The following is a 15,269-nucleotide window of genomic DNA, read 5'->3' as shown; positions in this document are numbered from 1 at the left end:
TGCTTCTGGCATGCGGAGTGGCGATGCTCTGTGCAGGAGTCAGGACGGATCCGCGTCCCTATATATGCAAATTTGTTTTCCACTGCATGACAAGAAAACCACTGAACAGATTCACATCAAATTACAAAAAGATTACTTTCTGGACCAGGACCTAGCTTTCTGCCAAATTTGGTGTAATTCCGTCCAGTGGTTCGGGTGCTGTTTCTATTCAAAATCCCTATGGAAAAATGACTGAGGGAAAAAAAACTTTTGAGACCCCCCTTTTCTTGGCCCCCGCTTGATGGATCACCCTGAAACTTTCCAGACAGCAGCTCACGTGAGCTTCAAATGTTTTTGGCAAATTTTCTGAAAATGTGTCAATCGCCGCCAAAGGTATAGGCAAGTAAAAAATACTTTTTCTTTAGAAAAAAGCTCATTACTATAACTACCGTGTGGCAACCGACACTAGGTAGTTATGTATATATTAGGTAGTTATCATTCGAACCATGTTTCCATAGGCACTGTTTGACAAATCTTAATGAAATTTTCCCCCCCAAAAAGTGCCCCAGTGATTCTTTTTTCTCATGGAAATTTTCGGGGTGATCTGTTGAGCATGGGCGAAGGAAAAGGGGGTGGGGTAAGAAACCATGCGCTTCCCATGTTAATTCCTATAGGAGGATTGAACACAACTACAACCTGAACCACTGGACAGAATTACACCAAATTTGGCACAGATTGCATTTTTGCTTATTTGGTTTAAATCCATTCAGTAGAAACTAAATGTAGTCCAAATTTGTATTTCTCTGGCCGCAACAGCTTGGCGAATAATGACGAGCTTCTGCAGGGAAATGCAGAGCTCTGATTGGCTACCAACATTTCAACCAGGAAGTGTTGGCAGCCATCTTGAGATTCAGCTTCAGCCCCAGGATAGCCACCTGCTTGCAACTTTAAAGAAACATAGTGCGGGGGGCCGCGCAGCCCCAGTAGGGCTGTTGTAGGGGTTGGCCACATCACCTGGTGCAGCTGCGGTTAGATTAATGTTTAATAATGAAAATTACTTCACGGTAAAAAAAACATAGAAATTCACTGAAAAACACAAAGGTTACGAGGACGTTATCGTTAGGAAATAGATTTTTTTTAAAACATAGAAATTCACTTGAACAACCAAAGGTTATTGGGGCATTATAGTTAGGCTCAAATTTTACATTTACAAAACCATAGAAATTCACCTGTTATAGTTAGAGTTAGCTCAAGTAAATATAACTTGTGCCCTCAAATAACAATAACACATGCCCTTGCCATGCACTACTAATTACCCCACAAATTATGGCACTCATGTCATCTTTGATAGCATCATTGATAATCTCAATGTAATATCTGCAGTAAAACTTTGATGAAAAAACTGTGCATGGTGGGGGCACGAGATATAGCTACCTTAGGGCACAAGTTATAATTACTTGAGATAAATCTAACAATAACAGGTGAAATTCTATCATGAGGTTGCACACCGCCAATGTAACCATGGCAGTCCAACCACCACGTCCCAGCAGGCGGAAACGAAGAGTAGAAAGGGAGCAACTCACCCGTAGGCAGCTTTACACATCCTATGCTGTCATGGAGCCCATCACACATGTACAGCCGCAGCTCATCAATGGAGCCCAAAATCCACTCCGCTGTGGATGCAACTGACGGTAAGTACACATGATCTGTGTCATTATGCTCAACAACAGATCATCGCGAAATTAGGGACATGCTACGGGAACCAAGTACACTTGTACATTTGTCATTGTGTACACAGTTGGAGTCATTCACAAAGAAGGACACGTTCACAGACAGTAATTGCCCCCTTTGGGCAGTCACTCACTTTGCGCAGCAACACTACACAAAAATACACATCTGCTTATCTTAGGCACAGGGTCAGTGAAGTGTACACAACATTGTGTCACACAACACCAACAACACAGCAACATCACATCTACAAATACAACTGACACCCTCACATTGCAGACATGCTATGGACGGCTGTCAGATTCAACACCCATATGAATGGATGTGTCATGGAACACAAACGCCACTCCCATTGAACATCCATGCAATGGACGCCTACATCACCAACATTGCAACACAATGGAAGGACAATAGGATGCACAATAGTCAGAGAGACAAATATACATGGTCACTATGCAAACAATACCTGCACAATAGGGATGGGGGCAGCAGGAGTACTCAGGGAAGGATGCTGCACTGGGACACATATCACTTTGCACATGCCCCTAAAACAACATTTGGGCAGGAACTGGCCCTACCTGTATCTCAGGGTCAAAAAATAGTAGAGCCAAGTGAGATGCTTATTTGCACAATGTGAAACTGCAAGTCAAGAAAGTACATACAACTGGAACAGCATGGGACATACATCTAGATGAAGTAGCTACAAGGTACACACAGCAAAATGGACATGTGCATAGTCAAATGCAAACAAAGGCAGCATAATTGAGCACCCTTCATGAGTGCACTAAGAAAACTCAAGCACCCACGCATGAGACAAATATTCAATCCGTATCAGGGGGACAAGTCTAACACCACACATGCTGACATTGGACAACACAAGATGAAATACCTGCCATACTAAACAGAACACAATGCAATGACTCCCCAATTACATTTACACCCACATATCCAAACAGTCAGCATCTACCTTTGTCTTGGGTGACACTAGCAGTGCCCACAAAGTCAGATATTGCAAACAACAGCAAATGGATCAGCAAGCAGGCTGAAACACACAGAACTGTAGTCAGACAACAGAAGTTACTCAGGAACAACATAAAGGTAGAAAAGGAATTGCAGGACAAATGTGTACCCATAATAACAACTGTTTGGGTTTATGAATAAGCAAATGCAAAATGTCAAGGGCCATTGATCAGTTCAGCAGTTTTTAAGTGCAAGCATTGTGCCCACACTTGACACCTATTACTGCCAGGGAACCTTTACAAGAAGGAACAGTGGGCAGGCAGTCAGCTCAGGGATCGGGGGTTCAGATTTGGGATGGGTGGGTTTGGGTTTGAGAGCGGTGGACTCTTTCCTAGGAGGGGTGGGCTTCTTCTTGGGGGAGGTGTATGAGTGCTTGCGGGGGGTAGGTGTGACAGGGGAGGGATTTATGTGGAAGGGATGGGTTGGGCTGTGGGACGGGCCTCAGGTTTGGGACAGAGGGTTGAGGGAACATGGGAATGGGCAAGTTTAAAAAACAAACTTTCCTTTGGAACACAGGATGGTCATCAGAAGGTGTTGGGGATTTGGAGATTGAGGGAGTGGTTGTCTGGTGTGTCAGTGTTGATGTCTTGGGTGTTTGTGTGTGTGAATTACTCTTATGTTTGGGTGGTGTCTGTTGCGTGTATGAGTATGGGCACTTGCGTGCCTTGAGTGGCTAGGAGGTGGAGGTGCTGGGTGATGTGGGAGTGGTGGATTTGCGCGTGTCTGCTGGGGTGGTGTCTGCAGGTATGCTTGTAGTGGTGGATGTTTGTGTGCTGTTGGGGTGGTATCTGCAGGTATGGTGGATGTGGTGGATGTCTGTGTCTGTTGGGGTGGTGTCTGCAGGAATGGTGGATGTGGTGGTTGTCTGTGGGTCTGTTGGGGTGGTGTCTGCTGGTTTGGTGGGTGCAGTGGTTGTGTCACTGCCTGTTGTCATGGTGTCTGTAGGTAATCTTGATGTGGTGTGTGGGCTGGTGGGGGTGTCTAGGGAAGTTGTGGCTGATATTGTGTGTGTGGGTGTATGTTGAGGGCTTGCATGCCAGTGTGTCTTGGGGTGTTTGTGTTTCTGTGTGCTGCTTGTGTGTGTTGAGGTGGGTGTGCTTGGAATTGATAGGGGAATGGGGGATTTTAATTGGGAAGAGGGAGGTAGAGTCAGTCTGACTCACAGATATGTTCCTCAGGAGGTCAATAGCCTCCTTACTCCAGGCAGCAGGGTAAAAGGGGCTGGAACAGAGGTGCCTGCGGCAAAGTAGATACCCACCCTCTTGGGTGAGGGGGCACGGCCAACTAGGTGGGGAGCAACAGGGAGAGTGGTGAAGGAAATGGGGGTGGAAGGCAAAGATGGTACTGGAGTATATCCCGATGGGTCTTCCACCACTGGAGGAAGAATCTGATGATGATGATGTAGATCTGGTCTCCTCTGTAGCACTCCCCTCACCCTCCGGGCCACTTGTTCACTCAGTGACTGTGGTGTCTTGACCCGAGGTACTATTGGCAGATGCTTCCCCATTTGGCTGTGTCCCGTCTCCTTCACTTTCCTGGGCGGATGCTGCAAATATAAAGATAAATAGGGTCCCCATATGGCCCTGATCACACTTAAACTACAGCTCTGATTAGCAAACATTACCATAATGTCAAGCAGGCCCCAGCAACAAACTCCACCTAAGTGGTCCCCACATGTACCATACCATATGCATGCATGCCACCTGAACTGTCAACAGTTGCCCAAAGGAAAATTAGGATCTCAGACACCTACAATTGCAGTGCTGATGTTGTGCAATCACAGTAGCCCTTTAACACGTAGGAGATGACATTACCTTCAATGCTTTGCCTCATGGAACATACCTCACTTACCTGTTGTCTTACAATAGTAGGCCAATGCCAACTGCATTCTCACAGTTTCCACAAAAGGTAATGTGGACATTTATTTGCCTCATACACAATAACACAACAATAAGAAATGATGCTCCCATAATGTGCCCTGTTGCTGACAACAGTACAGTATCCTGGAGAAGGTGACATGGAAATATGCATGTCGCACTGGAAACATATCGACCTTGTACACTTAACCAAGTGAAATTTGTCCCAATGGAGTCATGGAGGTAGTACCAATGTTGCTATGAAAGGCCACACATTTGGCATGGAAATGTACACCATAGACATCATGTGCAAATTGTCAGGGAGATATGCCCATAAAATCCACAACACAATGAATCAGAAAGCCCCTAGGAAATCACCACTACTGTCTAGCACCCCTTACAATTACATACTCTGATTGCATCTGTAGACACCATTAGTTATTTGTATGTTGGATAGGCTTACAAATTGGCAAGTACCTGTAGAAGGCCCTCAATATGTTGCCCAGTGGGAAGCTACATCACTGCCTCCATTTTGGTCCTGCAAACCCAGATGTCTGTGGATGAATGGTTGTACCCAAGCACATATGATTTCAACATAACTGCCAGACATCTCATGATGCATGCCAACAGTCAGGTAAAAAACCTTACCCATTACACATGTGCAGTGCACTTTACTACATGATGGCACATGGAAATGCACGTTGTGGCTAGAAATTCTAGTCACACACGTCTTATCCCTCATTGCTACTGCAGTTGTACATGCCAAATGACATGCAATGATGGCTGATGGTAGGTGTGAGGCAATAATCAATGGTGACACACTTGTGTCTGTGGCACCACATGAAATGTACTCCCATTGCACATGTCCTATTCCAAACACAGGTTGGCATTCACATTTATGTGAGGGAATACAGGAATCATCCCATGAACACAGGTAGACCATGCATGAAACAGCAGCGAACACATTTTGTCAAAAGAGAAAAGGACACATGCCAAAATGTAGGCACAAGGAATGTTGGAAACAGTGATGGCACACACATTATGTCCATGGACATTCCCCACTTACCAAGGGAAAGAATTGATCTGCAACTGCATCCAAAGATAAATGTATGTTCTGTCACATGTATGATGGCCATCTTCACATTACGGACAGTAGTGAGGCACCAGCATCTATCACATGCTGAATACAAGTAGCCTTTGGGTGGCAGATGCCAATATACTCATTTAATCAGACACATACCTGAGGACAGTGATCCATCACTTCTTTTCCTTTGGCCTGTAATACTGAGGAGTAGTGGTCTGTTGCATAGAATTTACAACCACTGTGACAACAAACAGTACATCATTCATCAATATACACCCCACTATGTTGTCCCTGGAAAGCAAATTGTTTGTGAATTGTACACAGTTGTGTCCTACGTCCCTGGGCCAATAGGCAAGGCACATCAGTATGCACCACATTACATATACACACAAACAGTCACTCATCTACTGTGTCACACATGGCATATCCCTAATCAACAGGGGGAAATGTCAGAACCTAACACAGCAACATGGCAATATGACAGGCAGGATTATGCACTGTTCTCACCCCATGTGTTTGCTGTGCTCCCCTCAAACGCCCATCAAGGTCTGGGTACACCACCACCAGGAAAAGTGACATTAGGGGAGTCATGGTCCGACATGCACTCCACCCATATTGAGAGTACAGCCCAAGCTGGACCTCCACGATCTTCTGGGCCCAGAGTCTCAGGCCCTCCCACATCTTGCGACAGTGGGTGCTCCGCCAGCTCAGGGTCCACACCTTCAAGGCGATGGCTCTCCATATCTCCTTCACCTGATGGGCGTTGACCTGCATGGATGCAAGTGACAAATCACGAGATTACAATCACATGTCACACACATGTCAGAAACACCAAGCTATAAATTTACAATTTGTTAACTCACCATAAGTGTAAAGCACACAAGCCAATTAGTACAGGGACATGACTGCACACCTTTGCACCCATCTGCAGACTAAACCACTACCCTGCTCATTGTGTACAATGCCTAAGCAAGCCTACTCACATCAGGTAGCCCATTCTCAAGCAAAATGTACTGTGATGTGAGCCACAATGAAACACTACACACATATGTGGCTTCTGAAGGGTAAACTCCTGAGGCCTGACTGGACCAACACTTTTTTGACTCACTGCATACAGTCCCTACAGGCAACTGCCAAAGTACAGACTTCACCCTTACACTTGACTGACAATGATGGGACTAGCATGGTGTGAACAGAAAGTGTCTTCCCTGTTCATGTGTGGACATGGGGCCTACCAAATGCAGACTTATGTCACTTCAGGGGGTGGGTTCTGTTGCAAAATGCATATAAGGACTGCTTCTGGGATGTACCTCAGTACTTATTCCTAATCTAGTCAAAGGACTGAGGCATTGAGGGCACGTTTTGCCATTATATCCTCATATTGGCCACATGACAGGATCTGCTGGTATACAGGGAGTGGGCACAGTGCCACAATTGCATAGCCACAGTGACTCTCCCACAGCCTGGACTATGTCCCATACTGGGAGATACATTTGACAAACCCTGGACTCTGCAGGCAGAGCATCCAGAACCTATACGACACACCATTTCCATCACTTCCATGCATGACAGTACATCATGTGGCCAACAGCAATTTGGCATGTGGTGTGTGTGGCAGCCTGAAGGGGATGGCGTCAGGAAATGCCTTCCCGACTACAGTTTGGCAATGGCAGATGTGGGGTGAAAGATATGTGGTACCATACACATTGCTTACAAGATCCTCAAATGCCTCATACAATATGCTCACACAGCTCATGCTGTCATGCACATGCATGTTGTCTAACATTTACAAACTTTGTAAAGAAAAAGATGTAAATGGATGACTGTAAAGTCTCCGTAACTAGTCATGTGCTTCCAACACAAGGAGGAGCTAGGACCCCGAAAACCTCACACAACACAATGTGACTGATCGTAACATATAGTACTGGCCACCAATAGCTGCACCATGTACATCCCATTGATGCCAGAGAGACTGCAACAACAGGCACACAAGAAGTATAAATGGCACACAGAGGCACATTGTGAGAAGGGAAAAATGGGGTCGAACAGTATCAACTGTGCTTATGACATTCTTATCTGCTCCTCTTGTGAGCCATAGAGCCGTTCATACAGGGGTAGAACCTCATTTACAAGCCTCTCCAGCTAGGAGCCCTATCACCTGCTGGACGTGGCATGATTTCTCCCAGAGGAGACACACAGTACCTCAGGTCATGGAGGTATTGCTGGCAGCAGTATCAAGAGTCAAGTGAGTGAATTTGCACAACATGGCCATCACATCTGCCACGTATGTGGTTGTCAACACCGGCAGATACAACCATTGGGCTGCGACCACCACAGGCAACAACGTTAGCCTGTGGCTTTGTCTGCGACAGCTGCAACTGCCTCCAGCCCTGACAACTTCCGCTGGCAGATGTGGGCGGTTCCTAATGTCCAGTGGAGTATGTCAGGAATCTGTCATTTTGGTAGCCTGAAATTCTGTATTTGGCTTTATAAGCTGCGTCACACATACAATATATGTTCAGTTGCATCACAAACATCCTTATTCTGTCTTGTCAGGTAGGTCCTTCTACTCAACCACCATTGCAGTTTGTTGCAGGGCACAGGTGACATTTAACAGCAGTGCACAGGCCACCACCACTGACGGTCTTTATGGCGGTTGGAACATACAGTCACATTTCGAGGAGCAAATGTGTAGCACATCTTAGAGTTTCATCCAAATCCATGTTGTGGACACATGTCTTGGAATACATGGGGGTCATATGTGACCCTTGTGTAGTTGTAAGCCGGGATGTGTACTGGGTGTCATGTCTATCTAGTCAGAAATGCTTTGTCACATGATATTGTTGGCATGCATAATGTATGCTGCTGTGGACACACTGATGTAAGTTACAAATCAAGTCTTGTCACACTTAGGTACCCGCGAGGAGGGAGGATGCGACAACCTCTTGTCTACCGTCCACTGCCAGACCTTCAGACCAGGGAAGAATGCCATGTCATACAGCTCTACCTTCTGAATAGGCAAACAATAGTGGTCTTATGCCGTAGGTTGGAGCCTGAGCTGATACCAGCTGTTAGTTATTCAACCACCGTACCACCTACTGTACAAGCCATGTCAGTATTACACTTCCTAACCACAGGGTGCTTCCAACATACAGTGGCCCTATCTGCTGGTGTATTCCAACCTATGTTCAGTCTGGTGTTGAAGGATTTCCTCTCAGCATTGGTGAAACACATTTGCAGCTATATCAGGTTCTCCCAACATGAGGATTAACCAATGTGAAGGCTTACTTTTATGATTTTGGTCGCCTCCCCCATGTGGAAGGGGCCACTGATGGCACACATGTTGGCTTGGTGCAACTGCAGGCCACTGAACAAGTCTATCACAACAGAAATAACTTCCATTCCATCAATGCACATGTTGTCTGTTTGGTGGACCTCTATATCTCACATGTGTGTGCCAATTATACAGGTTCGACCCATGATTCCTTCATAATGTGGAACAGTACCGTACTCCAGCTGATGTCACAACTGCACCCAGAGAGGGCTTGGCTGGTTGGTAAGTCACTCTGTCCCTATTGGGGGAATCCAATGTTAGGTGCTACTATCATGAAGTGAGTGACTCATTGTTGCAATTATGTCCCATTCCTTGGCAGGAGACTCTACATATCCGAACTGGCCTTGGTTGTTGATGCCGCTGAGGAATCCTCCTACTCCAGGGGAAGTCTGCTTCAATGAGGCCCATGATAGAACATGGCAGCCAGTTGAGCAGGCTTCTGGGCTCCTGAAGGCCAGATTTAGGTGCATGGACCGGAATGGCAGAGCCCTCCTCTACTCTCCTGGGAAAGTGTGTCAGATCACTGTGGCATAATCCATGTTCCACAACTTTGCCATGCAGAGGAATATCTCACACATCCTAGAGGATGGGGAGCCTGCAGTGCCATCCGATGAGATTCCTGAAGTGCCATGTGAGGATGACAGTGGTGAAGAGGAAACATCTGACTTGCGAGAAGACCTCTTCACATCTTCTTTTCATGAGTGTAAATATGTTATGTGATATCATGACTGTGACTGTACGATGAACTGTAGTTGTGAGAATGTGTGGAGCTGAGTGTTTTAGAAACAGCTAGGGAGCTGATACTCGTCAATATTCAGCCAAAGGCTGCTTGATAAGATAGCTTTTTACACATTTCTGCCTTGATGATGTTACTTTGTATGTGTCGATTTCCTTGCAATGTACTTTGTTTTCCATTTGCTTGTTATGTGACTTTTGTCATAGGTATAGTTTCAAGCCTATACTCCTTGTTTTGGTCTTTCTACAGGTACCTTCACCATGGCATCTTCATGTGATGTGGGCTTTTCAGAGTTGTGACATTGGCAGGTATCTGATGTTGTTCTGATATCCAAAGTGGGTATGAACTGCTCCTGTAATGTAGGTCTTAGAGTTTAGATGCATGAGACCTATACCAAGACAGTTTGCACAGTGTTTGGGTGGAGGTACAGAGGTGTGCATTGCACTTGTTGAATTGCATCGGAATTGGATTACGATGGGCCTGTGATCAGGAACTGTTGTACTGCCATTTGCCTGTATCTTGTTGTGCCAGGGGACAGGATTCAATGGGGGTCGGGCCGATCTCTGAGTCCCCCAGGGGGATTCACAAGAACCTAATGCTTGTAGGCACGACGGAACATGCTGACGTCATCCGTAATCACTGGGACGACAAAGAAAAAGTCGGAAGAGGCAAGACAGAGACGTAGATGGTGGAGTCGGAGGAGCACCAGCAGAAGAATTGACGCACACAGAAGATGGGAGGACAAGGAAGTGAGGAAGAAGACAGGCAGTGATCATGAAGGAACACCAAGGAGCCAGGAACCAGCCGCAGAGAAGGGGCAGAGCGGAAAAGCGAGCCACGTCCCCGGACGGACGTGGCTCTTGCAGGTACGGGACCGCTTATGCGGTCTATTTGCAACGTTGGTGGGGATGGCTGGGAGGGAGGGGGGGCTGAGCACCTCGGAGCATCGCACATAAGCATTTAAACAGGGCACAGCCATCATAGGAAAAGAGAAAACAAGAGCACTTTTACTTTTGAGCACTAGTATTTCGATTTTTGTATTTTTGTGTATTTTGTTCCATATAAAAAAAACTAACACGGGAGAAAGAAAAGAAATAAACATTTAAAAATAATAAAGTATTAGAGACTCGGAACAGAGGGACGTGGCTCTTTCAGCTCTTGGGAAGCACTAAGGAGGAGTTTCTTCCTGTCTTTTCTCCCCCCATCACTATAATCACACCCAATCTGAGTGCACAAATGGCATAATACTAAACTAAAAGGTGATACTAAAACAAAAGGAACACTTCCCTGATAGAGGCTCCTTGTCTTGTTTTTTCCCCTTCTCTCGCTGGCTATGTGGGAGTGGGCCAAAGACGAAGCCTTGACAACCTGTGAAAACAAACAGAGAAGAGATTACCAGGGGAAGGAAAATAGAGACGTGAAAAAAAAAACATATCCTCATAGAAGACTCTGAAAAATAGCTAAAACTCTTTTGAGAAATAAATAATCAACCTGTTCAAACACTTCCTAGTGTAAACCCTTTTATATTTGGAATAGAAGTACTAAAGACCTCCCTGGGTTGGTACTCTTCCTGTGACACTGGTGTCAGAAGTGGGATCAAGATGTACTATACAGGAGAGAGCCATGGAGGTAAAACCAACCCTTGCGGACATGGTAGCCCAGTAGGCCAAGGGACAGAGACACCTACAGCTTTTGTGGGAAGAACAGGTTAAGGAGGCTCGTTCTGATAGAGACTCTCTGCAGAATGCTTTGAAGAACCAAGCCACTATAATAACCAATAATCAGTTGTTTCATGAAACAGCCCTAGAGAAACTTATTGAGACAATAGCCAGTACTAGAGTACACCCCACAGTACCCAGCTCAGTCTTATAAAAATATCAGGAAGGAGAAGACCCCGATTCTTTCTTTATTAATTACGAGAGGGTCACCACATCCTTCAATTGGCCATGGGAGTGGTGGGGTCAGTACATCGCACCTCTGTTGACTGGTACTTTACAATCGGCCTACCAAGCTATCAATCCAGGAGGGGTGACTCCTTATAGCGATATAAAAAAGGCAAAAGACCTGTGGGACTAGATAAGGAGAGCTATTGACTTCGCTTTCGCCGGACCAAATGGAATCCGTCAGAGAATCCTTGAGCTCTGTTTTATAGAGAACAGGACGAGGGATGTAAATGGCTAAACCCCACAGAATGTACCAAGGAGGAACCCCCAAAGGCCATTCTATTAGAACAATATCTAGATGCTTAACCCACAACCACAAGAAATTGGATAAGGCAACATCCTGATGTTAACATTGCTTCTGCGATTGAGCTAGCCTGTGCATATCATAGAGCACCATACCTCTGAGGCACCAAGGGAAGAAGTGTACCACCAGTCACACCCTTCCCCACTCATGAAGAGTTCTGCTGGAGTTCCCACAGACAAAACCCCAGCCCTACGTTTCCCAATTAAGGAACCCCTTTCAACCCTGAAATGTTATAACTGTGCAGAGTGGGGTCACATAGCATGGTACTGTCCCCACAAATGTCCAACAGCTGAACCCATGGAGATAGGTCTGGCTAAAGGCAGGGTCTTCTGGGCAGGAGGTACAACTCCTAGATATATGACCAGCCTGACTGTAAACATTATATCCAAACAAGCCCTAGTAGATTCCGGATGCAGCCAGAGCATTGTTAATGAAAAACTAGTTAAGCGGGAACAATGATTACAGGAAGAAACTGTGGTCATACATGGGAGACAGGCAAGAACACTGTTAGATATGGCAGCAGAACAATGGGAAGAGACTGAGGAAGAATCCCAGGACATTCTAACGTATATCAGAGAACTAAAAGAAAACCTAAACTCAGTATGGGAAGAAGTGAGATCCCATCTCGAAGAGAGTCAGGGAAGACAAAGGAAGCAATATGATGTAGGCAAGAAACTATAAGACCTGACTATTAGTAGCAAAGTTCTGATTCTCTTATCCACAGTGGACAACAAACTTCTAGCTAAATGGCAAGGACCATACCGAGTTATAAAGAAAATAACCCAGGTTACTTATAGCATAGAAATTCCTGAAGGTTCAAACAAAAGTCAAATATGCCATATTAATTTGCTAAAAGAATGGAAAGAGAACGAGATCCCTGTCACTATGAACAACACAGCCTTATTCATTACCAAAACACAGCCCTTAGAGATTCCTATTCTCCCAACACTCGAGGAGGAAGAACAGGGAATAGAACCAACTTATGGGGTAGAATTGAGTGAAGACCAAAGAACCCAAGTAAAGTTGGTAGTGAAAAAAAAACTGAAAAGTATTTTCAAAACTCCCTGGTAGAACCAATTTAATTCAGCACCAAATTAGAACCTCCGAAGGGAAAGTTTCTAGGCAAAAACCCTATTGCCTTCCCGAAGCCCGAAGGCAGCTGGTAGAAAGAGGTGAAAGATATGCTAGAGGCAGTTATCGTAGAACCATCCTTTAGTCCATGGTGTTCCCCAGTGGCTTTGGTACCCAAACCAAATGGAAGTATCAGATTTTGTATCGACTTTCACCAGCTTAACTCCATGTCACAATTTGATACATATCCTATGCCTCGGGTAGATGACTTAATTGAGCGCCTGGGCCAAGCCCGGTTTCTAACTACCTTAAACCTGACAAAAGGGTACTGGCAAATCCCTCTAAACCACTCAGATGAAGACAAAACAGCCTTCTCTACACCTTCTGAGATGTACCAATTTACTGTGTTACCCTTCGGATTACACAGAGCCCCTGCTATGTTTCAAAGGTTAATGGATGTTGTGCCTCACCGAGAATACACAGCAGCATATCTGAATGACACTGGTATCTATAGTCACACGTGGATCAAGTGCCCAAAGTTCTGCAAGCTTTGCAAGAGGCAGGGTTAACCGCGAATGCAGAAAAGTGTAAAATAGGCCACACTTCTATCAATTATCTTGGCCATGTAATTGATGGTGGGAATATTAAACCTCAAGTAGATAAAGTCGAGGCCATAAAACAAATTCCCGTACCTAAAAGTAAACGAGACATAAGAGCCTTCTTGGGAACGATAGGGTATTATAGGTGATTTATTCCTCACTTTTTCGCCATAGCTGCACCATTAACAACACTTCTAGAAAAAGCTTGTCCCAACAATATAACAAGTTTGACCGAAGCTCGGTATCAAAGCTATCTGACCCTCAAAAACCTCACTACCGAACCCGTGTTACAATGTCCCAACGTTAAGAAACGGTTTTCCTTACAGACAGATGCGTCCGATCAAGGGCTAGGGGCTATTCTTTCGCAGGAAAACGATGAAGGACAACCACATCCTATTGTATACATTAGTCAGAAATTACTACCTAGAGAGAAGAACTATCCCACCTTGGAAAAAGAATGTTTGGCTATTAAATGTGCTATTGAGGCCCTGCGATATTACTTGTTAGAAAGTCTTTTTTTGATCCTCACAGATCATGCACCTTTAACTTGGTTGGCTAAACATAAGGATTCCAATTCAAGAGTTCTCCGGTGGTTCTTACCCCTTCAACCCTTTATGTTTCAGGTCAAACATACTCCGGGCTCTTTGTTGACCAATGCAGATTATTTATCCCGCTATCCTACGGACTTGTGGCTACAACAGCCAGTTAATAGTGAGAGCGAGTGTGCCAGGGCACAGGATTCGATGGGGGTCAGGTCGATCTCTGAGTCCCCCAGAGGAACTCACAAGAACCTAGTGCTTGTAGGCACGACGGAACGTGCTGACGTCATCCGGAATCACTGGGACAACGAAGAAAAAGCCAGACGAGGCAAGACAGAGAAGTTCATTTTAGAGTCGGCGGAGAAACGACGCAGACGGAAGACGGGATGACCGAAGGACAAGGAAGCGAGGAAGAAGACAAGCGGTGATCATGAAGGAACAATGAGGAGCCAGGGACCAGCCGCAGAGAAGGGGGAGAGCAGAAAAGCCAGCAACGTCCCCGGAGGGACGTGGCTTTTGCAGGTATGGGACCGCTTATGTGGTCCATTTGCAAGGTTGGTGGGAAAGGCCGGGAGGGAGGAGGGAGAGGGGCTGAGCACCTCGGAGCATTGCACATAAGCTTTTAAACAGGGCAAAGCCCTAAGTGGAAAAGCGAAAACAAGAGCACCTTTATTTTGAGCACTGGTATTCTTTTTGTATTTCTGTGTATTTTGTTCTTTCATATTAAAAAAAACTAACACATGAGAAAGAAAAGAAATAAACATTTTAAAATAATAAAGTATTAGAGACGCGGAACAAAGGGACGCAGTTCTTTCAGCTCTTGGGCAGCACTAATTCTCCTCGAGAGGGGCACAGAAGGAGTTTCTTCCTGTCTTTTTTCTCCCCTTCACTATAATCACACCCAATTTGAGTGCATAAATGGCATAATACTAAACTATAAGGTGATACTAAAACGAAAGGAACAGTAACTTGATAGAGGCTTCTTGTCTTGTTTTCTCCCCTTCTCTCGCTGGCTATGTGGGAGTGGACCAAAGGCAAAGCCTTGACAACCTGTGGAAACAAACGGAGAAGAGATT

This window comes from Pleurodeles waltl, chromosome 9, assembly GCF_031143425.1.
Source record: "Pleurodeles waltl isolate 20211129_DDA chromosome 9, aPleWal1.hap1.20221129, whole genome shotgun sequence".
Lineage (NCBI taxonomy): Eukaryota > Metazoa > Chordata > Amphibia > Caudata > Salamandridae > Pleurodeles > Pleurodeles waltl.
The sequence above is the reverse complement of the archived record's forward strand: the minus strand, read 5'-3'. Positions refer to the sequence as shown.